The sequence below is a fragment of the Triticum urartu genome, chromosome 5A (genome assembly GCF_056163025.1).
Source record: "Triticum urartu cultivar PI428250 chromosome 5A, HENAU_Tu73, whole genome shotgun sequence".
In the NCBI taxonomy this organism is placed as follows: domain Eukaryota; kingdom Viridiplantae; phylum Streptophyta; class Magnoliopsida; order Poales; family Poaceae; genus Triticum; species Triticum urartu.
Window position 1 is genome coordinate 534939166 of NC_141877.1, and position 13216 is coordinate 534952381.

Sequence of the window (13216 nt, forward strand, 5' to 3'; positions counted from 1 at the left end):
ATGAATTACTTGATGCTTGCGAACCATGCCTCATGGGCAAGATGACTAAAACTCCGTTCTTCGGAACAATGGAGCGAGCCACTAACTTATTGGAAATAATACATATCGATGTATGCGGTCCAATGAGTGTTGAGGCTCCTGGCGGGTATCAGTATTTTCTAACCTTCATAGTTGATTTGAGCAGATATAGGTATATCTACTTAATGAAACACAAGTCTGAATCATTTTGAAAAGTTCAAAGAATTTCAGAGTGAAGTGGAGAATCATCGTAACAAAAAAATAAAGTTTCCGTGATCTGATCGTGGAGGAGAATATTTGAGTTACGAATTTTGACCTTCATTTAAAACAACGTGGAATAGTTTCACAACTCACGCCACCTAGAACACCACAGCGTAATGGTGTGTCTGAATGTCGTAATCGTACTATATTTGATATGGTGTGATCTATGATGTCTCTTACCGATTTACCACTATCATTTTGGGGTTATGCATTAGAGATAGCTGCATCCACGTTTAATAGGGCACCGTCTAAATCCGTTGAGACAACACTGTATGAACTATGGTTTGGCAAGAAACCAAAGCTATCATTTCTTAAAGTTTGGGGTTGCGATGCTTATGTGAAAAAGTTTCAGCCTGATAAGCTCGAACCCAAATCGGAGAAGCGCGTCTTCATAGGATACCCAAAAGAAATTGTTGGGTATACCTTCTATCACAGATCCGAAGGCAAGATCTTTGTTGCTAAGAATGGATCCTTTCTAGAAAAGGAGTTTCTCTTGAAAGAAGTGAGTGGGAGAAAATTAGAACTTGATGAGGTAATTGTACCTTCTCCCGAATTGGAAATTAGTTCATCACAGAAATTAGTTCTAGTGATTCCTACACCAATTAGTGAGGAAGCTAATGATAATGATCATGAAACTTCAGATAAAGTTACTACCGAACCTCGTAGGTCAATTAGAGTAAGATCCACACTAGAGTGGTACAGTAATCCTGTTCTGGAAGTCATGTTACTAGACCATGATGAACCTACGAACTATGAGGAAGCGATGCTGAGCCCAGATTCCGATAGATGGATTGAGGCCATGAAATCTAAGATAGAATCCATGTAAGAGAACAAAGTGTGGACTTTGGTGGACCTGACCGATGATCAGCAAGCCATTGAGAATAAATGGATCTTCAAGAGGAAGACAGACGCTGATAGTAGTGTTACTATCTACAAAGCTCGACTTGTCGAAAAGGGTTTTTGACAAGTTCAAGATGTTGACTACGATGAGATTTTCTCACTCGTATCAATGCTTAAAGTCTGTCTGAATCATGTCAGAAATTGCCACATTTTATGAAATCTGACAAATGGATATCAAAATTGCATTCCTTAATGGATTTATTAAAGAATAGTTGTATATGATACAACCAGAAGGTTTTGTCAATCCTAAAGGTGCTAAAAAAATGTTCAAGCTCCAGCGATCCATCTATGGACTGGTGCAAGCATCTCGGAGTTGGAATATACGCTTTGATGACTTGATCAAAGCATATAGTTTTATACAGACTTGCGGTGAAGCCTGTATTTACAAGAAAGTGAGTGGGAGCACTACAGCCTTTTTGATAAGTATATGTGAATGACATATTGTTGATCGAAAATGATGTAGAATTTTCTAGAAAGCATAAAGGAGTGTTCCAAAGGAGTTTTTCAAAGAAAGACCTCGGTGAAGCTGCTTACATATTGGGTATCAAGATCTATAGAGATAGATAAAGACGCTTGATAAGATTTTTCAATGAGTACATACCTTGACAAGATTTTGAAGTAGTTCAAAATGGAACAATCAAAGAAGGAGTTCTTGCCTGTATTGCAAGGTGTAAAGTTGAGTTAGACTCAAAGCACGACCACGATGGAAAATAGAAAGAGCGTGAAAGGCATTCCCTATGCCTCAGCCATAGGTTCTATAAAGTATACTATGATGTGTACCAAACCTATTGTGTACCTTGCCATGAGTTTGGCAAGGGGGTACGATATTGATCCAGGAGTGGATCACTGGACATCGGTCAAAATTATCCATAGAATACTGTCACGACCGGTTTTCCAATAAAATATTTATTGAGAAACCAATCTTTTGAGTCCAGTATGAGAAAAATTCTCCTTACCGGTAGACAAATTCTTGATACAATAAGCCAGTAGCATAAAATATATTACAGGGTCGAGCCACGGCAGCTCAACCAAATTATTACAAGCACGCCAATAATTATACATAATGGCGGACATGACACAGTGGTGTGGAGGCATACTACTGACTCGAGGATAGGGCGGTGGTGGAAAAACACAGCGGGGAGTGGGATACATGACTCTAAAACTGGCATCTCATCGAGCGTCGAGGTGAGGCTCGATGAATTTATTTGGTAGCGGAAGCGGATATAATACAGTGACCAAATCCAGGGTCGCACGAGACTGACTGGGATTCCTCTAGGCGTCGGACTCGCTATCGAACTCTTCATCCATGAGATCGCCTTCGTCAGCATCTGGCCAAATCCACAAGCCAGTGAGTACTTTGAAAGTACTCGCAAGACAGTTCGGACGTAAGATATAACAAATGCATGCATGAATGCGTCACGATTAATTCACCAATGTATATTCAAAAATTAGCATAACGAAGTAAGTAAAAAGGGAAACGGCGGTAGTCCGCCTGAAATCCCAACAAAACATAAATGAAAACCGATCGGGTGTCTGAAGCGATGCCTCGAAAGGTGAACAAATAAATAGAAGGAAATGATGCCACAGTCGGACGTCTGAGCGACATCGCAGAAAGGGCTTTAAAAGAAATGCCACAGTCGGACGTCTGAGCGACATCACATAAAGGGCTTTAAAAGAAATGCCACAGTCGGACGTCTGAGCGACATCACATAAAGGGCTTTAAAGAAATGCCACAGTCGGACGTCTGAGCGACATCACAGAAAGGGCTTTAAAAGAAATGCCACAGTCGGACGTCTGAGCGACATCACAGAAAGGGCTTTTATTCACAAGTAAATAATACTCATAATCAACATTCAATTCATGAAAATAAACGGGTTAGTCCATCCACAGGAATAATCATTTAACCGGACTTAGCACTCATGTGATTCACCGGAGTCTCTGTCATCAAAACTGGCACTTGTCAGGATAAGATGATACTGAACTTGGACATAGAATAGATGATTCAAGGAATATATGACTCTGCAGAGGTTGTACAAAAATTTCCCACAGCCAACGGATTTCCGTAGTCACGAAGGACTAGTTCCGTTTACGGTATTTCGGAAGAAAACACAGCTAACCAGTACACACCCATCCTACCTCTCGATGCTAGGAATCACCCTAGACATCGTCCAAGAAAAACTTTTGAGACGGAGAGATCACAATCTCGAATAGCATGGGATCAAATTTATATACGCGCGCTCTAAGGGGTGCCCCCCTCTCGGTCCCAACCGGAAACACCCATGCCCCCTGACCGGATGACTGGCTTTAATCCAGGGCCATGGAACCATCATCACGGCCTCTCCTTTTGGTGTGTACCAGGAAAGCGGTTTGCAACTTACTAAGCCATATTCCTTGCGGAAAACATGTGGTAGTACAGGGAAGGAAATGGGAGGAACTGGACCGATACGGTTTGACACTGCAGTCACATAGTCTGGCATAAGACTGGCGTGCTACACCACTGCCATCTTACCCATCCTCATGCCAACACATGGCCATTCATATTCACATCCATACACTTATGGATCATCGAACTCACTTACCTCAACAGTGCATGGAAATAACGTTCATCGGTATGCTCATCAACATGCCATGAGACTAACTAAATGCAAAACATGCCAAGACACTCATCATATCAAAAGTTCAAACATGCTTGCCTGGTTCGGAGTAGTCGGAGCCTAGCTCGGTGAAGTTTGCGGTTCCGTCACCTCCTTCGGTATCTACGGTATAAAGAAAATATATGTGCTATCGTAAATACCACGAGGTGCACAAAAAGTATTCCAAAAAAAATTTCAAATAAATATGATAAAAAACTAGACAAAAATTGAAGAGAATAGAAAAAGAATCAATCAAAAATATTATTCTGTTTAAAAGTTATAAAGGTTTTTGTCCAGGCACTCATCTGTAATGAAACAGAAAGTTCCCAGGGGCTAGCTCATAAAAACAGAAAACGTTTCCGTATAGAATACGCCAGCCCAGAGGGGAAAGCGCATTTTGCCCGAAGGCGCTTCCAGAAAACGATTCAATAGAGAGGGCAGAGAGGCTGACGGTGGGGTCCCACTCGTCAGGTTTAAACTTTCAAATGGGGGGGGGACGAAGCTCGTCGGTGCCCGAGAGCCGCGGTGGTCGCCGGCGGCGATCCACGGCGAGGCAGGGAGATCGGAGGGTACCTCCGTGTTCAGGGCACCCTTCCGCGTTGGTTGGTGGTGGTGGTGGTCGCCGGCGAGTACCACGTCGGTGGCGAGCCTTGCTCCGGCGGACGGCGGCTCGGGTGATCGAGGGGCTCGTCGGAGAGAGCTGCAGTGATCAAATTGAGGAGGGGGTTAGGCTTCTGGTAGCTAGAGGGAGTAACCGACGGGGTTTGGGCGCCGGAGACGGCCTCACCGGAGCGAATCGAGGTGGAGGCCGAGGCGGATCGGGGCGGCCGGAGCTAGGGGAGGAGACCTCCTCAAGGTCCTCCTGGTGGCCTGGCGGGGCGTTGGTGAGGTGTAGAGATGATGCGTGCACGAGGGTGAGCTCGGGGGCCCTTTATATAGGCGGTCCGAGGCGGTATCCGTGAACGGGGGTCTCCAGTGAAGATTACGGCGGCGCAGAGCTCGGTCGGGGGTGCTTAGGGAGTTGGGCGCCATCACGGAGGTCCACTGGCTCCATTTAGGTGCTAACCCGGCTAGGATTTGATGCTTAGGGCGAGCTCGACAGAACGGGGTGGCGCGGGCCCGTCGGCAGCAGGGAGCACGTCCCGTGCTTGCCGGGCCACGGTGACGGTGCCACGGGCGTGCGCTGGCATGCATGGGCCACGCGTAGAGCCAGGGAGCAAAGGGCAGCGCGGAACGGCGTTGAGCCGCCGTTCTTGTTCCCTGTCGGCTGTAACGGGGTTTCGGCCACCGCAAGACACGCCGGCGCGGGCGGCCAGGGGCGCCACCAACGCCGGGAAGACGCCAAGCGCGCGTGCGGGGGTGCTGGCCAGGGAGAAGAGGCCGCGCGTAACGCGCCAAGCGCACTGTGGACGGTGACCGATCACTGACGAAGAAACGGCGCGGCGTCTCTGAACTTTTCTGAATTTCTGAAAATGCAAAGGAACAGTGCAGCTCAGGTGTTCGACAGAATGTTTTTGGCCTCTGGGAATTTTTCCTTGAGCTGATTTTTGGTGTAGTGGCTTCTCATTGCTCAAGTAGGCTGCCTGAATTTTTGTGGAATTTTTGGAGAAGTGTAGATATGAATTTCACCAAATTTGGCAAATCTGGTCCAAACTTGCAGAGACTGAATTTTGAAAATTTTGAAAAGGGGAGGAGTGGATCAAGATGGTTATGGGTTGTGGGTTCAAAGGACTATCCAGGAGAGTTGGTTTGAGGTCAAAACTCAAATGAAAAAGGGTACTTGCTTTGAAAATCTCTCAGGCTCCAAATAATTTTCAGAAATGATTTGAGGGGAAAATAATTAGAATAAAATCCAGAACTTGCTTGGATGAGTTGGGACAGAGAACTTAGGTTGATTACAAGGAGTAGGGGAGGTTTTGGAGAGGCTTTACCACATGGACAAAATACAAAGCCATCGGTGGTTAACAAGATATGAAAATGCCAAATTTTCATAGAGTTTCTTTTTAAAAGAAAAAGATTAAACTCCCAAGGAAATTTTGAGAGGAAACCAACAGAGAAGAAGTTTCAAAAGATCAAACACCATAGTTTTAAAAAATAAAAATCCTTGCCAAAGAAAAGGAAGTTTTTAAGAGGAAGGTTTTCTGGAAAAGAAATTTTAAATGTCTTCTTTTAAAAAAAGAAATCCAACAAATTTTTTTTGATGAAAACCAAATTAAAATTTTTGGAGTGTCACAACACCTACCCCCTTAGGAAAAATCTTGTCCCCGAGATTTCAGCTGATCCTTAAATAAGTGTGGATGCTCTGTCCGAAGAAAATCCTCCCTTTCCCAAGTTGCTTCACTTTCGGTGTGATTGCTCCACTGAACTCTGAAAAATTTGATGGTTTTCTGTCGGGTCCTCCTTTCAGACTCTTCTAATATTTTTACTGGGCGTTCCCGATAAGTGAGGTCTAGTTGCACGTCAATGTTCTCATGGGATACTTGCTTCTCTGGTTTGCTTACGCACTTCCTTAATTGAGAGACGTGGAACACGTTGTGAATGTCGGACAAGTCTTCGGGTAAGTCTAGCTGGTAGGCTACAGTGCCTCTTCGTGCCACTATGCAGAATGGTCCAATGAATCTTGGTGCTAACTTCCCTTTAATCTTGAACCGTTGTAGTCCCCTCATAGGTGATACTCGTAGGTACACAAATTCACCGGGTTTAAAATTGACCCCACGATGTTTCTGATCGTAATAGCTCTTCTGTCGGCTTTGAGCGGTCTTGAGTCGGTCCCTGATTAGCTTGACTTTTTCCTCGGCTTCTTTGAGCATGTCTGGGCCGAAGATACGGCTGTCTCCGGTCTCTGACCAATTTAGCGGGGTACGACACCTCCGTCCGTATAGGGCTTCAAAAGGTGCCATTCGCAGGCTGGCCTGGTAGCTGTTGTTATATGCGAACTCGGCATATGGCAGACTTTCCTCCCAGCTGGTTCCATAGGTGAGGACACATGCTCTCAGCATGTCTTCTAAAATTTGGTTTACGCGTTCAGTCTGTCCATCAGTCTGGGGATGGTAGGCTGTACTGAAGGCCAATTGAGTTCCCAGAGCCTGTTGTAAATGATCCCAGAATTTCGAGACAAATTGAGTGCCTCGGTCTGATATTATAGTCTTCGGGACTCCATGTAGACAAACTATACGGGAGAGATAAATCCTGGCAAGCTTCTGAGTGTTGTAGGTTGCCTTCACTGGAATAAAATGTGCCACCTTGGTTAATCTATCGGTGATGACCCATATGGCATTATTCCCGTGTCGTGACCGGGGTAGTCCGACAATAAAATCCATCCCTATTTCATCCCATTTCCACTCAGGTATTTTGTTTGGTTGCAGTAGTCCGGCTGGTCTCTGATGTTCAGCTTTTATGCGTTGACAAGAATCGCAACATGCAACGAATGTGGCTATGTCCCTCTTCATACCGTGCCACCAAAATCTTTCCTGAATGTCCTTATACATTTTGGTTCCTCCAGGGTGGATTGAATATGGAGTGGTGTGTGCTTCAGCTAGGATTTGCTGTTTGAGGTCTTCTATGTTTGGCACACAGAGTCTGTCTTCGTACCGTAATATTCCATCATCTCCTATGATGAACTCTGAGGCCTTGCCCATACTCACCTTTCTTTTAATTCCTTCAATACTGGGGTGACCGGGCTGAGCTTAATTCTCTCCACAAGGTCGGGCTTTATTTCCAAGTTTGATATGGTGCCTTCCGTGATCATTGACAAGTTGAGTTTGGCAAATTCTTGTTGGAATTCAGGCCTTAAGCTTTGCAGACTATTTTCGTCGGAGCTGGGGTTCCGACTAAGAGCATCGGCCACTACATTTGCTTTCCTTGGATGATAGTGGATACCAACATCATAATCCTTTACTAATTCCAACCAGCGTCGTTGCCGTAAGTTTAGTTCTGGCTGTGTGAAAATATATTTGAGACTTTTATGGTCCGTGTATATTTCACATCGATTCCCAAGTAAGAAATGCCTCCATTCCTTAAGTGCATGAATAACTGCTGCCATTTCTAAGTCATGAGTGGGATAATTTTCCTCATGCTTGCGGAGTTGTCGTGAAGCGTATGCGAAAACCTTGCCTTCTTGCATCAACACGCATCCGAGACCCTTTCTGGACGCGTCACAATACACTTCAAAGTTTTTGTGTATGTCTGGCACAATTAATACCGGTGATGTGGTTAATTTCCGTTTTAACTCCTGGAAACTTTTTTCGCAGGCTTCTGTCCATTCAAACTTCTTGTCTTTCTTGAGTAACTGCGTCATTGGCTTGGCTAGGGTGGAGAATCCTTCAATAAATCTGCCGTAATATCCTGCCATTCCCAAGAAACTTCGTACGTCCGTTACGCTGGCTGGTGCCTTCCAGTCAAGTATGGCCCTGACTTTCTCCGGGTCCACTGCGATACCGTCTTGGGTCAGCACGTGGCCTAGAAAGCCTACTTGTCTTAGCGAAAATTCGCATTTGCTGAACTTGGCATACAATTGGTGTTTACTGAGTTCTCCTAGCACAATCCTGAGATGTTCCGCGTGCTCTTCTGGTGTCTTGGAGTATACTAGAATATCGTCGATGAATACCACAACGAACTTGTCCATATACTTCATAAATACTTTGTTCATGAGGTGAACAAAATATGCAGGGGCATTAGTTAGCCCAAAAGGCATAACTGTGAACTCATATAGTCCATATCTGGAGGTGAAGGCTGTTTTGGGGATATCTTCTGTTCGTACTTTTAATTGATGATATCCTGACCTTAAGTCAATCTTTGAGAATACCTTGGCCTGAGCGAGCTGATCAAATAAATCATTTATTCGTGGCATCGGGTATTTGTTCTTGATTGTGACCATGTTAAGTGCTCGGTAGTCTATGCACAATCTTAGTGTTCCATCCTTCTTTTTGGCAAATAAAATCGGTGATCCCCAAGGTGAGGAGCTGGCTCGAATATATCCCTTGTCCAGTAATTCCTTTATTTGTTTCTTCAACTCAATCAATTCGGATGGTGCCATTCTGTATGGTTTCTTGTATATGGGGGTGGTTCTTGGTGCTAGCTCAATGCTGAATTCTATTTCTCGGTCCGGTGGCATGCCTGGTAGTTCTTCGGGAAATACATCTGGAAATTCACATACCACTGGAACCTTTCTTAACTCAGAAACGTCCACCTTATTCAATCTTGGCTGCCGGTGTATTTTTCTTTCCTTGGCTGGTACTTTTATTGTCTTCCCGTGGTGATGCATGAGAATTACGGTCCGGTTGAAACAGTCAATAAAACCCTTGTTGGTGGTTAACCAGTCCATCCCTAGGATGACATCCAGTCCTTTATTTTCCAACACAATAAGATTGGCGTAAAATTTCAATCCTTCGAACTCAATAACCACATTCTGACAGTAACTCTGAGTAACTTGCTGAATCCCAGGGGACTTGATGATCATGGATTTTTCCAAGGGAAACATCGAAAAATTATTTTGCAAAGCAAAACTTTTCGAAATGAATGAGTGAGAAGCTCCAGAATCAAACAAAACCGTTGCAGGTATTGTGTCGACAGGAAACGTACCGAGTACGATATCCGGAGCGTTTTGTGCTTCTTCTTTGGTCACGTGGTTTAGATGACCCTTCCTGTGGTTTTTGTTGGGGTTGAAATTGTTGCGCCTTGGCACTAAATTATTTCCACCATTGTTTGGCTTCGGGGTCGAGTTCCTTGGCTTGGGGCACTGTTTGGCGTAGTGCCCTTCTTCTCCACAAGCGTAGCAAGTAACGCCTGGGCGATATGTGAACTCTTTGTCCCTTGCATGGAAATTCTTGATTGGGCGAGAGGTGTTTGTCGTAGGTTTGTGTGTCCCACCTTTCTGAAAATCTGTTCTGCTTCGGTGGTTGCGCGCAAGAGTAGTCTGGTCTCTTTTTCGCTTGCGTAAATCCTCCAAGCTACGTCTCTCATTTTCCAGAGTAATAGCTTTGTCCACTAGTGTCTTAAAATCTGGAAAAGTGTGAACGACCAGTTGGCATTTAAGCGCGGGTGCCAGACCGTCAAGGAATTTCTCCATCTTCTTGCTTTCAGTCATACGTTCTTCATTGGCGTAGCGGGACAATAGAGTAAATTGACCGTTGTATTCTGACACTGTCAGGTTCCTTTGTTTGAGGTCATCAAATTCTCTCTTCTTGATTTTCATAATACTCTTGGGAATGTGTGCATCGCGGAAACCTTCCTTGAAATCATCCCAGGTTATATCATTTTCGTTGGGGTGCATGTGCAGAAAATTCTCCCACCATTATGCAGCTGCTCCTGTAAGATAGTGCGGAGCATATAGTACTTTCTCGAGATCTGAACATTTTGCAATAATCAATTTTCTCTCCATATCTCGAAGCCAATCCTCGGCCTCAAGAGGTTTGTCAGTATGAGAAAATGTTTGGGGGCGTGTCTTCTGTAGCTCAGATAACTTGGAATGCTGCTGATACTGTCCATGGTGATTTCCCATGTTGATGACTTGGTTCATCATTTCCCGATGTTGTTGCTGACTCTGCTCATAAAGGCGGCACATTTGTGAAAGTGCCGATCCACTGCCCTGTTGGCTTGACTGTCCCTGAGTGAACTCGTTGCTTGGTTGTGTATCATAATTTTCCTCTGGTGGAGTTGGCATGGAGCGAGTCCAAGGACGAGACATTTTTCACTCTGGGGATATATTTTGTAAAATCCATAAGAAAAGCGAAAAGAGTCGCAAAGACGATTTCATAAATGCATAAGGCTGGCAAATAAAACTTTAAATAACCAAGCTTACTCAAGAAAAACAAATCGATTTGCGTACGGAGAAGGACTGCTCATTACAGATCTTACACGCGGGCGGTAATTATACAATACGTCACTCAGGATATGCGTACATAATCCTGACATGTTATTTAGGCTAGTGCACTTCTCCAGATCCTACATGATGCGCAAACAGGCTACTTCTCACAACCTATGTACATATAAGCATATCATACAAAGCAGTACATGCATGGCGGCTAAGCGTACTCAGGCGGAGATGTTGACGACCTCCTTTGCCCTGCCGAGGGTGAGGCGTAGCGAGGCTGGAGACTCGACTTCCTCCTCGCTAATAGGCTCCATACGTGTAGTGTTGCGCTGAGTGGATGGAGCGGGTGCCAGGGGCGGAGCAACACGAACAGGAGTGGGCGCGCAGGGTGGTGCAGTGCGCGCTGGAGTGGGCGCAATAACTTGGTTGAACTCTTCGGCGGTAGGCAGGCGACGAGTAGGGGCATAAGATGCTGAGGACGAGACCCAAGTCAATGGCGGTGCGGTGGGTAGGAGCTCCCTCCTGTTGGCAGCACAGCCATGATCTGAGTCCATGCGGGCAGCCACGAAGTCGTCCACCAGGTTGTCGAAGGCTGCCTCCAGGGCCCGGAGATACTCAATAAGCATATCAAAAGCCTCGTCTCGTTCTCCTCTGGGCAGGAGAATGCGTAGTGACAGGTGTAAGGCACATGGCATGGAAGATAACGGTAACGACAAGTCTTCATTACGGGGAGGACATCCCTGAGACGAGCTATCGCCTCGCGGGCTGCCATCTGCATAGCATGCTTCTCCGTAGGCATGGCTCTTCCCAAGAACCGGAAGCGGCGTAACTCACCACGCCCTCCCTTGAACTACACCGCGACCTGGTGCATGGTCAGACTGTCGTTGACTCGGTGCTGGCAGAGTGTGAAGACTGGGCGCACAGATGGCCCCATCGCGACCTGAACGATGAAGGAAAGAAGCTTGACGAACCCATCGGGCACGTTGGCGAAGGTCTGAGACTCGCAGCTGTTGTCGGCCATCTACAAAAGTAGGCAAAAATTCTGCATGGTCAGATCATAAATTTATGCTGACTGACAGAAAATGACTACAATCAAGAAAATAAGAAAAAGGCTCAAACATGCCAATAACCAATTAGCGATCGCACCTAGTGGCTTCCTACAGTCAGCCTGGCTCTGGTACCAAGCTTGTCACGACCGGTTTTCCAATAAAATATTTATTGAGAAACCAATCTTTTGAGTCCAGTATGAGAAAAATTCTCCTTACCGGTAGACAAATTCTTGATACAATAAGCCAGTAGCATAAAATATATTACAGGGTCGAGCCACGGCAGCTCAACCAAATTATTACAAGCACGCCAATAATTATACATAATGGCGGACATGACACAGTGGTGTGGAGGCATACTACTGACTCGAGGATAGGGCGGTGGTGGAAAAACACAGCGGGGAGTGGGATACATGACTCTAAAACTGGCATCTCATCGAGCGTCGAGGTGAGGCTCGATGAATTTATTTGGTAGCGGAAGCGGATATAATACAGTGACCAAATCCAGGGTCGCACGAGACTGACTGGGATTCCTCTAGGCGTCGGACTCGCTATCGAACTCTTCATCCATGAGATCGCCTTCGTCAGCATCTGGCCAAATCCACAAGCCAGTGAGTACTTTGAAAGTACTCGCAAGACAGTTCGGACGTAAGATATAACAAATGCATGCATGAATGCGTCACGATTAATTCACCAATGTATATTCAAAAATTAGCATAACGAAGTAAGTAAAAAGGGAAACGGCGGTAGTCCGCCTGAAATCCCAACAAAACATAAATGAAAACCGATCGGGTGTCTGAAGCGACGCCTCGAAAGGTGAACAAATAAATAGAAGGAAATGATGCCACAGTCGGACGTCTGAGCGACATCGCAGAAAGGGCTTTAAAAGAAATGCCACAGTCGGACGTCTGAGCGACATCACATAAAGGGCTTTAAAAGAAATGCCACAGTCGGACGTCTGAGCGACATCACATAAAGGGCTTTAAAGAAATGCCACAGTCGGACGTCTGAGCAACATCACAGAAAGGGATTTAAAAGAAATGCCACAGTCGGACGTCTGAGCGACATCACAGAAAGGGCTTTTATTCACAAGTAAATAATACTCATAATCAACATTCAATTCATGAAAATAAACGGGTTAGTCCATCCACAGGAATAATCATTTAACAGGACTTAGCACTCATGTGATTCACCGGAGTCTCTGTCATCAAAACTGGCACTTGTCAGGATAAGATGATACTGAACTTGGACATAGAATAGATGATTCAAGGAATATATGACTCTGCAGAGGTTGTACAAAAATTTCCCACAGCCAACGGATTTCCGTAGTCACGAAGGACTAGTTCCGTTTACGGTATTTCGGAAGAAAACACAGCTAACCAGTACACACCCATCCTACCTCCCGATGCTAGGAATCACCCTAGACATCGTCCAAGAAAAACTTTTGAGACGGGGAGATCACAATCTCGAATAGCATGGGATCAAATTTATATACGCGCGCTCTAAGGGGTGCCCCCCTCTCGGTCCCAACCGGAAACACCCATGCC